This window comes from Acanthaster planci, linkage group LG15 (genome assembly GCF_054643075.1).
Source record: "Acanthaster planci isolate LZ-2023a linkage group LG15, COTS_SCS, whole genome shotgun sequence".
NCBI classification, from domain to species: domain Eukaryota; kingdom Metazoa; phylum Echinodermata; class Asteroidea; order Valvatida; family Acanthasteridae; genus Acanthaster; species Acanthaster planci.
In genome coordinates, this window is record NC_141791.1 from 11,593,417 (window position 1) to 11,613,406 (window position 19,990).

A 19,990-nucleotide genomic window follows, 5' to 3' on the forward strand; every position below is an offset into this window, starting at 1 on the left:
GGTCCCCTGGCCTGACAGCCAGCAAGCTAACCACCAGGCCACAGGCCTCTTGAGAGAAATAATTTCGGAACTTATATTTAAAGGTTAGGATTGCACAATTCCAAAAAAGGTCAGAGGGCACAGCACATTTCCATGTATTTAAATAACAAAACAGAAAATTTCAATATGTTAAAGTCAGAGAACACACACAATAATCAGGCCACGCATATATTTCAGTATATTTTAAGTCAAACATATTTGCAAACCTTTCTGTTCAGTTAAATTTTATATCGTGTATGTGTCACTAAAAAGTTCAACTGTGTTGATTAAAACTTGAACACATAACTTGGAGAAAGATTCTGCTAGGATTGCAACGTTAGGTCCTCTGAATTTTTCAATTTACAGAATATTTCACAATTTTCAGTATCTTGCTATAAACATTAAAATTTGTTAGCTTTTCTGGATGAGTGGGGGCGCTACTGCTTTGATATCAATCAGGCAATTCGGGCAGTGTTCAGTTCTTTTTTTTCCTCTTTCCATTACCATTGTGCCATTAAGGCAGTGATAAGTTTGTTTTTTCCTCTATTCGTTACCATGCACCGTGCCATTAAGGCAGTGTTCAGTTCTTTTTTTCCTCTTTCCATTTCCACGTACTGTGCCATTAATTATGGCAGTGTTCAGTTCTTTTTCCCCTTTAATCTTTCCTTTACTATTGTGTAATGTTGTTGGCTTCATGAAATGGTTAAAGCGCCCTCTATAGTTGGTCAGCATTTTACAGTGGAGCCTCTGATGCAGCAATTCAACACAATGGAAATTCCTCCTGCCAGGATTGCTAGGAGGAACCAATCAATATCATCAAGTTCTGTCAATTTTATTCCAGTGTTAACCCTGAAGTTGCCGGGTTATTTTGTACCATCTCACAGCCGAGATTTGGGCCGTCCCAAGGCCGATCTTTTAACACTCAGCGTGCATGTAAAACACTCCTTATCAATACAGATCTGGAGTTCCAGATCAATCTGACATAAAACTTATAGTTGATATGGTCATTTGAAGTTGAAAGTTACAAGCGTACCAGTTGACCTGTTTCGTGAAAGTGGGTGCCGCATGAGAACATGTACAGCATGTTTGATTTTTACAGAGCTGCTTTCAAAGTGACTGTAAAAAGCTGCTACATGAAACTAAAGGCTAATGGAAAAGTGTGGCCGACCTCTTTCATGTGGCCAAGTGGTTAAGGGTACACTGAACCAATTCAAGCTCTACTGAAGTTTGGAGCCCCATGGCAGGCAACTGAAGTCCCTGAGGCCTCTCAAACAAAAAACAATGTGGTGTTTGGTCCTTCAGATTTCATTTGATTTTCAATTTTTAGTAGGTTAAAACCAATGAATTTTTAATTATCCTCCCAAAACAAACTCGCCCCCCCAAAAGTGAATGTTCCCAAGTCTCAGTTCTCAGCAGCCATTTTCAAATGACATCCCTCACCTTCCTCGGGCTGTTCTGACAATTTTTCAATCACATTTTTGTCTGCTTTGCCCCTAGATGGGTGCCCCTGAATCTACAGAGATGATCCTGAGCCATACTGACACAATCCCAAAATTTCTTGGCCCAAACAGACCCCTCTTTTCGAAAGTATCTGTAGGGGTACTTTTTATGCGCTTCAGCCTGGCAGAGAATTTTCCTTGAATTGGGACACTGCACCCTTTGGGTCTATGTTTCTAATCATAGGGTTGGAGGTTCGAATCCAGCTGCTGGCAGTATGTTGTGGCCCTTGGCTAGCCACTTCGCCCCTGCTTGCCTCTCTTGATCCTCCCTGGAGTGTAAATGGTGTACCAGCTCTAACTGGGAAGCCACCTGTGATGGACAGACATCCCATCTGGGGGAAAAAGAAATATTCTCAGTCATTTCATGCCAAAGAAACTGCAATACACAGCGGACTCAGAGCCAAATTGGCTCGGACCAGACTTGCTTTTTTGGGGGGGGGGGGGCTTTTCTTTCAGGAAAAAGGGGTGCTTGTGTTACCGAGTGGTCGAATTATAAAGGATCCAGGAAATAGAAATGTTTTTTATACATTTTACTAAAAACCCTTGAAATTGTATCTTTGGGTGTCAATTAACATTATTTTAAAGTTCTGTTTTGCAATTTAACCCATATTTTGGTGCTTTTTTGGTTTTTATACTAATGCATATTTGCATATTCATGAGCGGGGTTATCATCATGATGTCATCCAAGGCACAGAATCTCAATGTTGCACTGATCCGTGCACAGAAAATTTCTAGCATTTTTTTAGCCACTATTATGGCAGATTTCATTTTCTTTGGCTATTATTGCTGTGTAAATAATTCTATTCACAGAATTGTTCCCAGATAGCAAATTTGGGGTTCACGAGTTAAACATGAAAATATGCAACCTGAACCGAGTCTTCCTGGATTTACGTCAAAGCAAAAGCACCCTAACTCGTCAATTTTTAATGTTTAAAAAAGGGCACCGGGCAATTCACGTAGCTCAAAAAAGATGTCCAACAGTCCTCGTACATGGAAGAAGATTACACAGATGCACAAAAAGTGATTCTAAGAAAAATTCATTTCCTGGATTCTTTAAGAAAGAGAGGGATGGTGGAGAACCCAAAATATTCAAGGAAACAGGGATGCAGAACTAAGAAACTTCCAGACAACCACCAATTTACACAAATATAGCTGCTGCTTTGATTAAATTAGAAATCAGGATATTACACTGGATTATTAATTTGAACAAGTCGGAAATATTTAACCCCCAAAACACGCACAAATTACAAAAACACGACAGTCAATACGAGGATGAAGTCATTCAAGATATTACGGGAGTGCTGCTTTAAGCACGAGGTGAGATGATGATGTAGGATGATCTACATACATACTGCAAAGTCCAGAGGGCTAGGTCATGTAGGTCAGTCACACGCGTCCACTGCCACCATGCCATACTGCCACCGAGTTCCAATTCCAAACTGTGCCATCCCAGTGGGCACGAGACGTCGTTATGACGTCTTAAAGACGTCCAATATTGACGTCTTATTAATGTCTTTTTTGAGTCGTATATGCAAAGCCAAAAGACGTCAGCATCCTGACAAGTAATCGACGTCAGTGGTCTGACTAGAAAAAGACGTCAGCATTATGACAAGTAAAAGACATCAACATCGCGACTAGTAAAAGACGTCAACATTGCGACAGATAAAAGACGTCAACATTGCGACTAATAAAAGACGTCAACATTGCGACTAATAAAAGACGTCAACATTGCGACTAATAAAAGGCGTCAACATTGCGACTAATAAAAGACGTCAGCATATTGAGCAGTAAAAGACGTCAGCATTAAGACGTCTTTTATCCATCAAATATCAAGGAAAAAAGACATCTGCATTGGACGAGTCTTCTTTTTTTTTTTACTTTTTCATGATAAAAAGAAGTTCACATGCCTTAACACGCTGCCTGGCTATAAAATAAATTTTGACTAAAGCGACTGTTTACAACTAAACAAAACTTTTTATTTAACTCTCATTCTTCACATTATAATAACCTGTTGGCACACTTTGCTGAAAATGATGGTCTACACAAATATTATGTACCAATAATATTTCTGGTAAATTCAATGGCTTTGGACGGACCATTACAATTGCACCCAGCACGATCAACGTGACGATGAAACAAGGTACACTTGTGTTTACACTTCCTGGATAAAAGCAGTTAAAACGTTTTACTTTACGGACAAGGCAATAATGGGAAACATTAATCACACAGTACATGTACATGTAGTATAAGCCATGTAACTGAATATTTGGCAGAACAAAACATTTCCCACAAGGCAAGACTTAGTAAAATACGTTTTAGATGTACATGTAATGGCATTTATGAGAGGTAGAAAAACAGACATCAGTTGATGAAAAGATGTATGCTTGTACTAATAAGACAATTCAAATCGAGTTGGCTTAGAATTTTAAAAAATGGAAATATTGAACACTTTTTGGAGAAAGTTTTGTCTCATGCAGTGGTTTGTCAAATTTTTAGAAAACAGACTATCCTGGAACAGGATGATCTAGTCAGTTACAATTTAAATTACTGTACGTGTTTTAATGCTGCAAAATATTTTACCCATGCCCCCCCCCAAAAAAAACTATCAGACGTGTAATTTTGTTATTACCGTACTTTAAACAGCCTTCATTGCTTCAACCTGAGGAAATAAACCCGAGGAAACAAAATGTACATATTTTACTTGAACAACAAAAGGTTTTAAGTTTTCAAATAAGACCCAATACAAAAATAGGCTTTATGCTCATAAATTAAATATCACCGAAATATATGAAACAGCCAGGAAACAGGCCATCTGATGCACTAGACTGGTCGCACAGTTATCCGGTGGGCATGCCTGCTGAATTACTCAGGGACCTTGGTTTGTCTCTGGTAGGAATACTAAGCTTGAGGTACTTCGCTATTCGTTGTCTTACTGCAGACACTGTTGTGTCATGTGATGCAACACTTTCTGCAAATGTTAGACAAATAAGACAATTTATTTTTGTTAAAACTATAAAGACTTTGGTGGCAGCAAATAAACCGGTCCTCTACCCGGCATTGTTTACACCACGTCTGAGCTTAAGTGCGCATGTTCATTGTGATTGAGAATGAAAAAGAATTTTTCTGCCACCAACTGTCTCTAAGTAACATGTCTACATCGAATGGCCAATTACATTGCATCACATACATGTACTGCCGTTACATTTTCACAATTTAGTCTCACCAATACAACGGTATAACGTTTAATCTTAAAAGGGTAAATTAGATTTATTGACGCTGATAGTATTTGCCATATTTGATGACGCTGAAGTATGGGCACTATGGCTAGCCCAGATGCTCCTTAGTGCACTACGACTACGAGTCTACGTACGACTACGAATAAACACTTTCTGTAGTCCATCCACGGAGGTAGGAAACAACCGTGGCCAACCCAGTTGACTGTTGAGGATTAAAATTATTGCATTTAAGCCTGACCTCTGCTTCGCCAACAATGCCCATACGTAACAGAACTACATTTTATAAGCACTTACCTTTCAAGGAAGGGCCTAACCTGTCTTACTCTTCTTTAAACGGACAAGCTGCTTGCAGCGAAACTAGAACAAGTACATGTACTCGAGCTCTCTTAATTCAAAGCACGGTCGAAATTATGAAGTAGTCTGGTTCCCTGACCTGAAGATCTTTATTCCATTGGAAATACGTGTAGACGCCAAAGTCAATAGACCTAACCGTAGTTCTGGAAGCCCGTTTTGACTTTTAGACATGACCTCAGTCTGTGCCATTGCTGGTTCCAGTCGGCATGCTCAGAGTCTCCTCGGAAGGCTGGAACCAGCTAAGACTAAGCCAGAGCCACTATAGTAGCGCGGTGCACACGCTTGAAGCCAGTCGTTGCTTGCGAGCATGCAGGCAATGAAAGAAAATAGCCTCATCCATTCTAAATGTAGGGGTATTTTAATGTCATGTTATTTTAAATCAGGCGAGGGGGTTGAGGGTCAGTTCCACTGCAAATAATCATAAATCACAAGCATGTGTACTAAACCACACTCGCAATTCCTCTAGTGTTAAAATTTCCCTGTAAATGAACATTCGCACTATTGCTATCTCACACATCCCTCTTGACGAATAGATGAGAACAGTCATACAGAACAGTCACCTGCGGCCGCAGGCGGGATTTCGCAATACAGTGTATGCCATTGCTCTGTCGGACCTTCCGTGGTGAAACCGAGTGAGAACCGTCTAAATCCGAGACAAACTAAAAGTCACTGTGCAAAATCTTCATAAAGTTATCTAAATCTTTTTCTTTTTCTGCTGTGCTGTATGTTGAAGATTTGATAACGACTGTAAAATGACGTCGTAAAGACGTCGTGTGTTTCATGTATTGCTTGTTGAAGAAAACAATTCAAATAGAGAAAAAAAGACGTCGTTAAGACGTCGTTTTTCTCCTTTCACTGTATGTGTAGTACCGGTGATTTGATAACGACTGCAAAACGACGTCTTAAAGACGTTATGTTTTTTGTGGTCATGGTTGCTGAAGCAATGTTTCTAACCGAGGATAAAAGACGTCTTTAAGACGTCGTTTTTTTGTCACGACCACTTTACGACACACGACCGCAAAAAGACGTCTTTCACGCGTCGTGTGCCCACTGGGATAAAGTAAAGAAATATCGGGACTAAGCCTGAAGCCTAACCCACAAAATGACAGCACAGTCAGTGTGTGTTGACTTCACATACAGAACTTGTACACCGTACCCATGGACTATACGTGCAGCAAAGTGACGCCGGCGTAACAAGCCAATGATCGTGTAGCACCTCACCAGACAAAAGGAAGCATGCATTTGATACAGCTGGATGAATGAAACAACTTGCCCTGCCCCAAAAGTGCAGTTCTAAATATGCAATAAATTACATAACCACTACAAAAAAAGCAACACTCAGGCCGTGTCCGAAACGGGCTTCCAGAGCTACGGCTAGGTCTATTGTCTACGCATCTCCACGCATTTCCAATGGAGCGAAGACCTAGACCTAGCTCTAGACGAGATTTGGATGCAGCCTCAAATTTACAAAGAAGAGCTACATTCCCATCCCAGTGGGCACACGACGCGTGAAAGACGTCTTTTTGTGGTCGTTATGTGGTCGTGTGTCGTAAAGTGGTCGTGACAAAAAAACGACGTCTTAAAGACGTCTTTTATCCTCGGTTAGAAACATTGCTTCAGCAACCATGACCACAAAAAAACATGACGTCTTTAAGACGTCGTTTTGAAGTCGTTATCGAATCATCGGTACCACACATACAGTGAAAGGAGAAAACGACGTCTTAACGACGTCTTTTTTTCTCTCTGTTTTCTTCAACAAGCAATACATGAAACACACGACGTCTTTACGACGTCATTTTACAGTCGTTATCAAATCGTCAACATACAACAGAAAAAGATTTAGATAACTTTATGAAGATTTTGCACGGTGACTTTTGGTTTGTCTCGGATTTTGCCGGTTCTCACTCGGTTTCACCGCGGAAGTCCGACAGAGCAATGGCATACAGTGTATTGCGAAATCCCGCCTGCGGCCGCAGGTGACTGTTCCGTTTGACTGTTCTCATCTATTCGTCAAGAGGGATGTGTGGGATAGCAATAGTGCGAATGTCCAGTTTACAGGGAAATTTTAACACTAGAGGAATTGCGAGTGTGGTTTAGTACACCTGCTTGTGATTTATTATTATTTGCAGTGGAACTGACCCTCAACCCCCTCGTCTGATTTAAAATAACATGACATTAAAATACCCCTACATTTAGAATGGATGAGGCTATTTTCTTTCATTAATTGCCTGCTTGCTCGCAAGCAACGACTGGCTTCGAGCGTGTGCACCGCCCTACTATAGTGGCTCTGGCTTAGTCTTAGCTGGTTCCAGCCTTCCGAGGAGACTCTGAGCATGCCGACTGGAACCAGCGATGGCAAAGACTGAGGTCATGTCCAAAAGTCAAAACGGGCTTCCAGAACTACGGTTAGGTCTATTGACTTTGGCGTCTACACGTATTTCAAATGGAATAAAGATCTTCAGGTCAGGGAACCAGACTACTTCATAATTTTGTCCGTGCTTTGAATTAAGAGAGCTCGAGTACATGTACATGTACAAGTATCGCTGCAAGCAGCTTGTCCGTTTAAAGAAGAGAAAGACAGGTTAGGCCCTTCCTTAAAAGGTAAGTGCTTATAAACTGTAATTCTGTTACGTATGGGCATTGTTGGTGAAGCAGAGGTCAGGCTTAAACGCAATAATTTTAATCCTCAACAGTCAACCGGGTTGGCCACGGTTGTTTCCTACCTCCATGGGTGGACCACAGACAGTGTTTATTCGTAGTCGTACGTAGACTCGCAGTCGTAGTGCAGTAAGGAGCATCTGGGCTTGCCACAGTGCCCATACTTCAGCGTCATCAAATATGGCAAATACTAACAGTGTCAATAAGTCTAATTTACCCTTTTAAGATTAAATGTTATACCATTGTATTGGTGAGACTAAACTGTGAAAATGTAATGGCAGTGCATGTATATGATGCAATGTACAATATTGCCAATATTGGCCACTCGATGTAGACATGTTCGAGACAGTTGGTGGCAGAAAAATTCTTTTTCATTCTCAATCACAATGAACATGCGCACTTCAGCTCAGACGTGGTGTAAACAATGGTAGAGGACCGGTTTATTTACTGCCACCAAAGTCCTTATAGTTTTTACAAAAATAAATTGTCTTATTTGTCTAACATTTGCAGGAAGTATTGCATCACGCGGCACAACAGTGTCTGCAGTAAGACAACGAATAGCGAAGTACTTAAAGCTTAGTATTCCTACCAGAGACAAACCAAGAGCCCTGAGTAATTCAGCAGGCATGCCCACCGGATAACTGTGCGACCAGTCTAGTGCATCAGATGACCTGTTTCCTGGCTGTTTCATATATTTCGGTGATATTTAACTAATGAGCATAAAGCCTATTTTTGTATTGGGTCTTATTTGAAACTTTAAACCTTTTTGTTGTTCAAGTAAAATATGTACATTGTCTCTTCAGGTTTATTTCCTCAGGTTGAAGCAACGAAGGCTGTTTAAAGTACGGTTATAACAAAATTACACGTCTGATCGTTTTTTTGGGGGGGGGGGCATGGGTAAAATTGTTTGCAGGATTAAAACATGTACAGTAATTTAAATTGTAACTGACTAGATCATCCTGTTCCAGGATAGTCTGTTTTCTAAAAATTTGACAAACCACTGCATGAGACAAAATTTTGTCCAAAAAGTGTTCAATATTTCCATTTTTTTAAATTCTAAGCCAACTCGATTTGAATTGTCTTATTAGTACAAGCATACATCTTTTCATCAACTGATGTCTGTTTTTCTACCTCTCATAAATGCCATTACATGTACATCTAAAACGTATTTTAGTACTAAGTCTTGCCTGGTTGGAAATGTTTTGTTCTGCCAAATATTCAGTTACATGGCTTATACTACATGTACATGTACTGTGTGCTTAATGTTTCCCATTCTTGCCTTGTCCGTAAAAGTAAAACCTTTTAACTGCTTTTATCCAGGAAGTGTAAACACAAGTGTACCTTGTTTCATCGTCACTTTGATCGTGCTGGGTGCAATTGTAATGGTACGTCCAAAGCCATTGAATTTACCAGAAATATTATTGGTACTTAATATTTGTGTAGACCATCATTTTCAGCAAAGTGTGCTAACAGGTTATTATAATATGAAGAATCAGAGTTAAATAAAAAAAATTGTTTAGTTGTAAACAGTCGCTTCAGTCAAAATTTATTTTATAGCCAGGCAGCGTGTTAAGGCATGTGAACTTCTTTTTATCATAAAAAAGTAAAAAAAAAATGACTCGTTCAATGCAGATGTCTTTTTTCCTTGATATTTGATGGATGAAAGACGTCTTAATGCTGACGTCTTTTACTGCTCAATATGCTGACGTCTTTTATTAGTCGCAATGTTGACGTCTTTTATTAGTCGCAATGTTGATGTCTTTTATCAGTCTCAGTGTTGACGTCTTTTATTGGTCTCAATGTTGACGTCTTTTTTTAGTCTCGATGTTGACGTCTTTTGTTAGTCGCGATGTTGACGTCTTTTACTCGTCATAACGCTGACGTCTTTTTCTAGTCGGACCACTGACGTCGTTTACTCGTCAGGATGCTGACGTCTTTTGGCTTTGCATATACGACTCAAAAAAGACATTAATAAGACGTCAATATTAGACGTCTTTAAGACGTCATAACGACGTCTCGTGCCCACTGGGATAGTACCACAGGTTATAAGATACATGGTGAGAGAGGGCGCACTTCAACTAGAGGGCGCACTTTAAGGAACACACACAAGGTCAGGGACCATTGACGACCGCCGACTAGTCAAACCGGTAACGAGAAAGACACACGTATGTGCGATTTTCACAGAATTGGTGTCAAAAAGACCACAAAAATGTTACTGAAAAACTCCTGAAGGCTCCACTACTGTACTGTGGCGACATCAGAAAATCCTGAGGGGGCCGATTCTATCTACTCCCTGGTTCTTTTAGGGTCAGATGAGCACACACAATTAACTGCACAACGGTGACTGTCAAGTTGTCAAACCTGAAAGTGATTTGGTTCAGGTAATATCTTAGGACCCCTATTGGCTTGAGTGTCTATATTTGAAATCTTCAATACTGCCTTGACGTTACTTTGTGCATGTGTCTGTGACATCAATGTACGGCCTCAACATCATCTTCAATACTTGAAAAGACAACTTACAGTCACGGCAGAAGACAGACTTCTCCTGGATGGACAGCACAGGTTTCTTCCACTCTCACTACCATCTCTGCTTCTATCCACTTGCCAACAAGTGCCCTAACAATAAAGAAAAAGTTAACTGGACTGGAGAAATTGAAAGGCCTCATTTCTGTCAATTAATATGAACGATTCCAAAGCCATTTTCATAATTAAAACAAGCACAATATATAACCCCAACTGTGCAGGGTTGTTTGGCTAGAAACCCTGCCCAAGGCCAAACTGCGAGGCAGTCTGTGGTTGCCAGCCACCACAAGATCCAACAGTGGAATTGTTCAATGGGACTATAGCTCCTATTGTCTCAACGAGACCAGTTTGTTGGGCTGCTGTTGATTGCCCACAGTGCATCAAAACGTGTGTTCCCATTGGACTTTTTTGGTTAAATTACCGTGACTTTCCTGTAGATTTACACAATTAAATCCAATGGGAACACACGGTAAACCAACGTCCCTGTCCTTTTACCGTGATTGCGATGAAAAACTAACAGACTGAAAAGGGTCGCGGAAGATTTCTACGCAGCCACTGTAAGTTAACAGGGGTGCAAAAAGTCCAATGGGAACAGTTCCCATACAATGTAGATTGACCGCGACCACGCTAAACATACAAACCAGACTACTGCCTACACAGAGAAAATGGTTGTATGGTTCCCAACCTCCAGCTCCATGCGTACAGTACAGCAGCATGCTGCGCACACACAGTGAGGCGTGCCCGGATAAAGCTTTACACACTTTGTATGGTACAGGGCTTTTCCTGAACAAGTTTGTTGACTTTGTGGCAGATTTGGCCGAATTTGTCTGATTTTATCTTTTTTTTGGGTCAGATTTTGCCGATTTCATCATGATTTGTACACCGCAGGCAATGTAATCAGCTGGTCTTATTAGGCCTAACACAGCGAATAAACATCCCATTACGGTTAAAAAAAAATCCAAGCGGGAATGCGCGGTAGATTGACATGAAGGAATGTCGCGGTAAGTTTCCGCATGCCTGCGCAAGAAAAAGTCCAATTAATGGGAACACAGCTATAGTGCATCAGACTTTTACATGTGCTGCAGTACGCTGCATCTGGTGGGGTTAGGGTCAAGGTCAGTGTTTGCAAAGTGATACATGCAGTTTTCACCTTTTTTTTAAACTCCTCTTCTAAAGGTTGTAGACTGCTGGCCCTCTTTGATTCCACGATCTGACCGTCTTGCTTGGACCTCCATCAATGTTCCAAGAGCAGCTATTATGACAATAAGGGGCTTGATCTGTGAAATTAAAATGATCATAAAATGATTTAAAACTAATTCACCCATTTATAATAAAAAATTTCTTTTTACAAGACAAATATTCATTTTGATGTTGTTATTTTTAAGGAGCTGCCAAAAAAAGTTCAAAGATTCAAAATTGTGGCTTTTGTCAGTAAATTTTGGGGGAAATTATACCCCAAGACAGGTTTACAGTTGGTCATGTTCTCAGCCAAAAAATATTTCTCATCATGTCTACAAAGTGCAGAACATCCGGCACAGTGCAGTGACTGCAGTCTCTTTCGTTTTTAATTTAGTTCTGTAAGACAAGAGAAATTAACACAGAACCGTACCTTTTTTTGATGGCTGCACCAAGTGGCAACTTCAATGTTATTTTAAATAAGGAAAGATTTCAGCTGAAGCAGATACATTATTCAATTTATGCCTGATCTTCCTGACCCTATAGGGGAGGAGAAAGATTATCTCCTCCCTCCCACACACAGTGACGTAACGCCTTCCATCACTTTCCACCCCACGCAGCCCCCTCCCCCCTTCAACAAATTTCTTCCCCTCTTTTTTTCCCTTTCATGGGTGGAGGGTGAAGCCACCTCAGCTACCTAATTGCAATCAGATCAGAAGGGTTAGCAGGTGTCAATTACATGTACATGTGCATTAGCATGATGTCATGATGTCATATCCGGACTTGCATGTCTCCATCGTCCAGTCATCTCTTACCCGATTGCCAGCTGCCATGTATGTATGCAGGTGAGGGGTCCAGCATCATAGTGTGCCAATGCAATGCAGGCGTATAGGGTGCATTCGATTACAAGGCAGACCTGGAAAAATAGCAAGCTATCACAATAAGAGAAACTCAAACTGACTGAAGAATCTTCAATGGCAGGGTTGCAGGGAACTGAATCAAGAGGGACTCATACGCCGAATCTACATGCAAGTATCAAACCCCCCCCCCCAAAACTGATCAACCCTTTAAAAAAATGACCACACTGAAAAATTAAAGAAGATTTGAAAACCATGAACTACTCTAACCAAAAAAAGAGCTCGGGGGCTGTGGAATCACATATCAGCCTTCCCAAATTACAAGGCCGGGCATCTCATGCACATGTCGGTAGGAAAATACAGTGTACATGCAATGTTAGAATTCTGGAAATATTTATATGCCAAAGTTTGTCAGTCTGGCAAGAAAGACTGGGATTTTGCCTTCTCATCTGAGGTAATTAATTAATTACATGTAGTCCTACTCCTAGGAGTGGTCTCAATGTGGTCCATTCCTTTCTCCATGGTCTGGATCTGGATAAACACTCTGAACAGCTCTAAATGAGCATCCCTCAGAATGGAACTGGGGGGGTCGTTCATTCCAGCTGTAGACGGTTTTCCTGTGCTGTTTTGAAGCTACTGTAGATAACTTCTCCGTAAAAGTCATGTGTTTTGGCAACTTATTCCAATCTCTTGCCATCTTAGGAAAGAACGAAGATGGGATTGTGACACAGACTGTGGGATGACAAGTTGATTTGTCTTGCAGCTCCTAGTGTACATTCGTGTGTGAGCTGGTGGAGGTTCTTGCAAATCAAGGTAATCTCTTATGTCGAGGTCAACTCTGTGATGAATGACCTTGTGCAGCATGACAAAGCTGCTGTACCGTCTTCTCTGATGTAGGAGGGGAAGTTTGAGCTTTTTTAACATTGCTGTAACAAAGCTGGTCCTACTATAATCTTGAATAACAAGTACGCACCGCCCTGCACTGGACAGTCTCAATCTTGTCGATGTGTTTCTTTGTATGCAGAGCCAATACAGAGCTACAGTACTCAAGGTGGGGTCGAACCACCCTCTTGAAAGCCTGGGCTTTTACACGGACTGGAGCATTATTCAGGTTTCTACGAAGGAACCCGATGACACTATTGGCTTTCGCTGTGACAATATGTATATGCTGATTCCATTTCATGTCAGATGAAAGGGTAACACCAAGGTATTTATGATGACTTGTTCCTAATAGCTTATGACCAGATAGTGAAGAACTGTAATGAGTTGGAGACCGTTTTCTTGTGAACCGGATGATGCTACATTTCTCGGGTTGGAAGCTCATCCGCCAGGTCCTTTCCCATTTTTCTACCTTATGGAGGTCTTTCTGGAGGGCAAGGCAGTCTTTTCTATCTTCAATAGAGCGATAGATTAAGCAATCATCTGCAAACAGGCAAAACTTGGAAGAGATGCCATCTGGAAGGTTGCTTATGTAACATAGGAACAGGAGTGGCCCCAGCACTGTGCCCTGTGGAACACCTGAGGCTATATGGAATGGTTTGGACGATTTACCCTGAACAACAGTTTGTTCACATTTTGTGAGAAAATCTGATTCCCATCAGGTGAGCAGTGAGCCACGCAGACCATAAAATTTCATCATGTGAAGCAATTGTCTGTGGGGAACTGTATCAAATGCCTTTGCGAAATCTAGAATGACGGCATCTACATGTACTTGCTTGGCTTTGTCTGCACCGCTAAAAACATGATGAATGGTAGATAATAGTTGGTTTTCGCAGGAGCGACGTGACCTGAAACCATGCTGGTGGTCGTTCAGGATATTCAATCTCTCAAGATGATTCATAACATGACGGTAAAAGAGTTTTCTAATAACTTGCAGATCACTGATGTGAGCGAAACTGGTCTGTAGTTGGCTGGGTCTGTCCTGCTACGCTTTTTATTTAAAGTAGATACATTAGCACACCGCCAGTCCCTTGGAAGCTTCCCAGTTGTGATGCTTTGTATGAACAGGATCTAAAGCATTGGAGCAATCTCTTCTGCACACATTTTCAGCACATGCACGGGGGCTGATTTCATCTGGTCCAGGGGCTTTATTGACATTTGAGTTCTTTTAGAAGCTATGTAATACCATGCAAGCTAATTGTGAGATTTGGCACTTCTGGAAATGGACTCCTCGCAACAGATGGGATATGACAGGTGTCTTCCATGGTGAAGACTGACCCATAGTGTTTACTAAGTACCTCGGCTTTGCTGGATGCATCGCTCTCCAATGAACCTTGGCTCCAAAGTGCTGTGATACCACGTGTCCCGTCTGCAGTGTTTGATGAAGGACCAAAACTTCTTGACATTTATCTGTAGTGACTTAAAGATAGTTGAGGAGAGATACTCTTGTTCAGCCTTCTGTGAGTCACATTGGGACTTGTTTCCCGAGTGCTTTGTACCGTTTCCATAGTAGATCGGTGTTGGATGATTTTGCAGCACAGAAGGCCCTATTCTTTCGTCTCAGTCATTTGACTGATCTGGTTAGCCAAGGAAGACTGAATCTTGAAAACTTCAGCAAAGAGGGCACATGTTCATCAACTGAATCTCGTAGACCTCTCACAAAACTCTGCCAGTTTTCATTGTTTAATAATTGGATGCATTTATTTTCTAAACTGGTTTAAGCTTTCCTTTAGGCCATCCCTGTCTGCTTTGTGCCAATGATAAATCCGCCTTCTCTCACAACTCTGGGCACATGGTCTAGCTTCAGCATCTGCGATGACTTTGAAATGATCTGAAATACCAGGCTCGGTCTTGACGGGATGGAAGCAGCATGGATTTGGAACACAAAACAGGTGGAGATATTCTGCACATTATGTGACCTTGTTTGCTGATTATGAAGAGGCTCATGTGCGAGTTGAACAAGAGAAAAATCAAGTACATTCAGGAGCTCAGTAGTGAATCCAGCTGGGTAGTTGCATTCAGAGCTGAACTTTCGGCAAGTACTTCCCAGTTGACTTCTGGTACATTAAAATCACCCCCAATCCAATCTGTAGGGTTCTTCCAGTCCAGTTTTTCCAGTGAATTTCGGAGTTTTTGGATACGATCAGATCCTTGGTTAGCCTTGATTAGGAGGGCAGTAAAAACAGCAAATGTAAATTGGCTTGGAGTTGGCCATCTAGATAGAAATTTAAACCCACACCAACTCTGCCTCTACTGCGATCACATCTTTTCTTACAGCAATTAAGACACCACCTCCCATTTTCCCATCCCTATCTTTCCTGTAGATTGTATAGTTATTTGGAATGCATTCATTATCATTAATACGAGGTTTAAGCTACAACTCTGTCACTAAGATGATACGGGGATTGGAATCCTTTACCGTCTCTGCAAATGGCCCTTTCTTCCCAAGAAGGCTATGACAGTTTGTGATCATAACACGCATACGTTGGTGTTAATTTTGGAAGCTGTTTGCTTTGGGAGTTTACTGGCTGATTTAGGTAGGGATGCCGAAGGAGAGGCATGTCCATGATAAACTGGAGTGATCAGCAAGAATCTGATATATGTCCTCACTCATGGGGATACACTTGCGGTGCACCCACACGTTACAGTTATCACAACATATACATGTACCATCCTGGCCATATTTGACAGCTTTGTTGCAGATACCACATGGATACTTGCAGCGGGGTCCAGGGTTAGGATGAACATCACCAGACGAGGATAACATCACACATACTTGCAACATCATTGACAGCTTACACGGGGATGATATGGAGTTATGTTTTATCAAAAGGTTTAAGTGCATAGTGATGTGTGTGTAACTTGGGGAAAGAATGTCACATCCCACGAATATGTTTCTTTTGCCACACTTTTCACAAAGTGTAGGAGCAGTTGCGAGATCACAATAGTTCAGGTTGCCTACGTAAGAACGTAGGGGCTGATGTAGTGAAAACACAATTTTTTCCCACTTAAATACAGGGTACTTGCAGTTAAAAACATTTAAGACTGTTCAAGCATGTTAAGTTCCCCTCCTTCCTCCATGGTTCAGCTAAGCACTGCATATCACTGTCATCCTGGTCATGACTGCCAAGAACGATATGCCTACTTCTCATGTTTGCAGAATCACAAAATTGCATATCACAAAGGTAATTGAACAAGGAAAAATAATTAAAAAAGATCCCACCTGATGACTGTTGCTGGACGGGTGATAATGGGCTAGGGATACCACAGAAGCTATGATAAGTGTTGTGCAGACTTGTAGCTAGGAGCACACAGACACTCAGTAACACAAATGTCCATACATGCACGCCGAATTTTCCCGCCTTGCCGGCCGCCATCTTGAATGTAACTTCCACAGAACAGGAAAGAGAAGGTCAATAAAAAGGTTACAACATCCGAGACCACGGTCAAACGAGACACATAAAAAAACTGCGTCAACCAAGTAAAAACTACATCATCTGATAAAAAGATGGTATAAAGCAAACTAAAATTAAAAGCTGCAAAAGGTCGCAGCGGAATGAACAACACGTCCGTTGTCCGTGGTGGCGCTGTGGTACGCCGTTCTAACTTCTATGCTCAAGGACTAGGCCTCAGGCTGAATTTTATTCCTGTAAACTATAAGTAAGTGTGGAATAATAAAGGCAAAATACATTGTACTTACTCCATATCACGTAGGTGTGCTAGCAATTTCTCAGAGACTAATTTCTTACGTGTTGTCTTGATGACACACAAAACTAAACGCGAAAATAAACGGATAAAAAGCGACCACCATGCGCTCAGTATACTCGTACAGTACCAGTAGTACCGTCACTCAACGTGCACGTGTGCCACCGCACCACGTGTTGTTTGAATGCAGTGGGTGTCTGTCCGTGGCCCGCCAGGCCGGCCTGGCAGCGTGAGTTTCTACCTCGCACGGTTAAGGGACGTCGATAGCACGGAGTGCCTGGCTTATCTTAGACTATGACTCAAGTCGGGATCTCTTTTGTGACGTCTTCGTTTCTGCTCTGGATACGTACCGAGACCACGCCTTTGTATGAAAAAAGAAGCCAACCAGCGGCCATTTTACCGTCACCGAGCCGAATACAAAAGCGTGGGTTGGCTCCCTTCTACTGACGTCAGGAAGAATAAAGGCAGGCATTGCCAGGAAAGCTTTGTATTCGGGGTCCAGTCCACTAATTCAAGCCCCATTGAAAACAGTGTAAAATCAGCACCGTTCAGGGCCCAATAGCATGCACGCCAACATCCCTGAGATTTCTGAAACACAAATGAAATTCTTGTCTGGTCACTTATCTTTCAATTTCTTTTCAATTTTTTGTGGGTTAACCAATTACATTTTTAATTATTCCCACAAAACAAAATCACCCCCCAAAAAGTGATTTTTCCGAAGTCTGATTGCAGCCATTTTTCAAGTGGCAACCCTCAACTTTCTCGGGCACTTAGGACCATTTTTCAACCGTAGTTTTCAGCCCTTCTGCCCTCATATGAAAGCTCAAAGACCCAGGGAGTTGATCCTGGCGACGATTTACACAATCTCACCATTTTGGGGGCCAAACAATCTCTTTTTTCAAAAGATACTGTGGGGGGCACTTTTAATGCTAATGAGCTGGTCAGAAATTCTCACTTGAATTAGTGGTCTGCACCCTTTATTCGGCTCGGCAAAATGGCTGCGAGTGGATTCAATGACTCTATAGGCTGATAAAGGGCATTGCGAGTCCAGATTTTACTATACACGTCCGTGACCGAGACCACGCGTCGTTACTTGCTTCGCGCCCTCTTGTGTCCACTTTTTACATTAGTTTAGTTCAGAATCCCGATGCCAACCGTTTGTACCCACGGACGTATATAAAAAAAACCTGGACTTGCAACGCCTTTGTATGAAAAAGAAGCCAACCAGCGGCCATTTTACCGAGCCGAATACAAAGGCGTGGGTTGGCTCCCTACTATTGACGTCAGGAAGAACAAAGGCGGGCATTACCAGGAAAGCTTTGAATTCGGCTCGGTAAAATGGCTGCGAGTGGATTCAATGACTCTATAAGCTGATTAAGGGCATTGCGAGTCCAGATTTTATTATATTATACACGTCCGTGTTTGTACCCAGCGCGAGCGAATGGGCTCATCTGCCAAAAGTGGTAGTGGCCAATCATATTGCCGGACTTGTTTTTTACATCGTTCATACCTGCATTATAATGAACGAGTCTACAAACCTGACTACTTTGATTGGTACAAATTCCGTGTACATTATGCGAGAACATGTCGTTCAACTACATATCACCGATGGGGTGTCCGATTGGCTCATCCATCAAGTCGGACTTACTGACTGGTGACGTATGACACACGTTGTACAAAAAAGGCTATCAAATGAGGGCGTCATATAAGGGTTATGCGAGTTGCGCAAGGCTGGCGGACGGAGCGCGGGTTCGTACCGGCTGAAGGGATGGCTGACTTGAGAAGAGCAACGTAAGTCCGACTTGATTAAAGTCTAGGCTTATCACCTCGCCCACGTTCCCACAGGGAAAATCGCGCCCTCTCTTGGTCCAGCTTGGGGCCCACAGGCCAACCGTAGAAAAGGGTCAAATAAATCTTCCGTCGAAAGTTCAGCTGCATCTTGTGACATGGACGTAAATCGGGCGACCCACCTCCCACCCGTGGATAGTATACATTATTTTGAGTTTGATGAGTCACTTCACTTTGACTAGATAGAGTCGGACTCTTTGGCCAGACTAGAGTCGGACTGGAGTAGCTATTTTTGTGACTTGACTTGTAACTGTAGGTTTTTCGACTTGCAACTTGACTTGGACTTGCAAAAAATGACTTGTGACTTGACTTGAACTTGCACATTGTGACTTGTTACCAGTGCAAATCAGAAAACTATATCGAACCCATTGCAGTTTTAAATTAGGCCTATCAGCTTAGGCCCTAAGGCCTTGCGTTCTTAAAATAATCATCGTAGAACTTCGTTCAGCTTGCGACTTTTACTTCGGTCTTGTCTGTCCAATGCCACGTCTGATTCTCTTTTTATTGTTTCCCCAACTTCGAAATTCAAGCTTCGTTTGAGCCTTATATTAAATTCTTCATATCAGTTCAAGATAATCGTCCCGATCTCGAAGGCCGACGTTTAGGTGGTTGTAACATGCATTCAAGTCACGCCAACAGGTTATTTTTAAAACAACTGCCCATAATCAGATATTTATCGAGGATTCGTCCTCTTTGAAATTACCAGTTTAGGGAGAAAGGGACCAGATTCGCGGTATAAAGCGAGCGGAGACATCATACATGATCGTGACCGTGTGCGACAATGCACGACACGGCAAAAATTGAAAATGGCTCAAATATTTCGGTAATGCGCTCATCGCAACTCGGCCTCTGCCATGCCGCAGTATAGACGGATATTTGTGAGTGCTTAAATCAAAGCGTCTTTTAAAAATGTTGAACATGATGTTGACTGATGTTTCAGTTCAAAAACGTCGTTGTGAACGTGAAGCCTGTTGACATGAAGGTTGAAGGTTATTTGCATAACTCCGGCCGATCATCACTCAAGTAATAATTATGCATATCCTACCATTCATACTAAAGTCTGTTGCCGCCCCAGGTCAAACAAAAATATCCAAAACCTTCCTGCATGGTTCGTGACGCGTGTCGCGGCGGATCGCGGAATAACCGTATGGAAGGTCTTTAGTTTGAACCAAGACTA

At 41.9% G+C, this 19,990-nt stretch overlaps 2 long non-coding RNA genes across 2 annotated transcripts; one reads left to right on the plus strand and one right to left on the minus strand.

Moving 5' to 3' along the window:
• Nucleotides 1–171: 171 nt before the first annotated feature.
• LOC110981538 (uncharacterized) lies at nucleotides 172–17,333 on the minus strand. Its single transcript, XR_015427911.1, has 6 exons — nucleotides 16,961–17,333; nucleotides 16,484–16,648; nucleotides 12,280–12,380; nucleotides 11,439–11,565; nucleotides 10,286–10,381; nucleotides 172–1,849 (listed from the first exon to the last, which is right to left on the minus strand). It is a non-coding gene; the product is annotated as an uncharacterized LOC110981538 (long non-coding RNA).
• Nucleotides 6,604–9,292, plus strand: LOC147796696 (uncharacterized). Its single transcript, XR_015427912.1, has 2 exons — nucleotides 6,604–7,708; nucleotides 8,276–9,292. It is a non-coding gene; the product is annotated as an uncharacterized LOC147796696 (long non-coding RNA).
• Nucleotides 17,334–19,990: the final 2,657 nt, after the last annotated feature.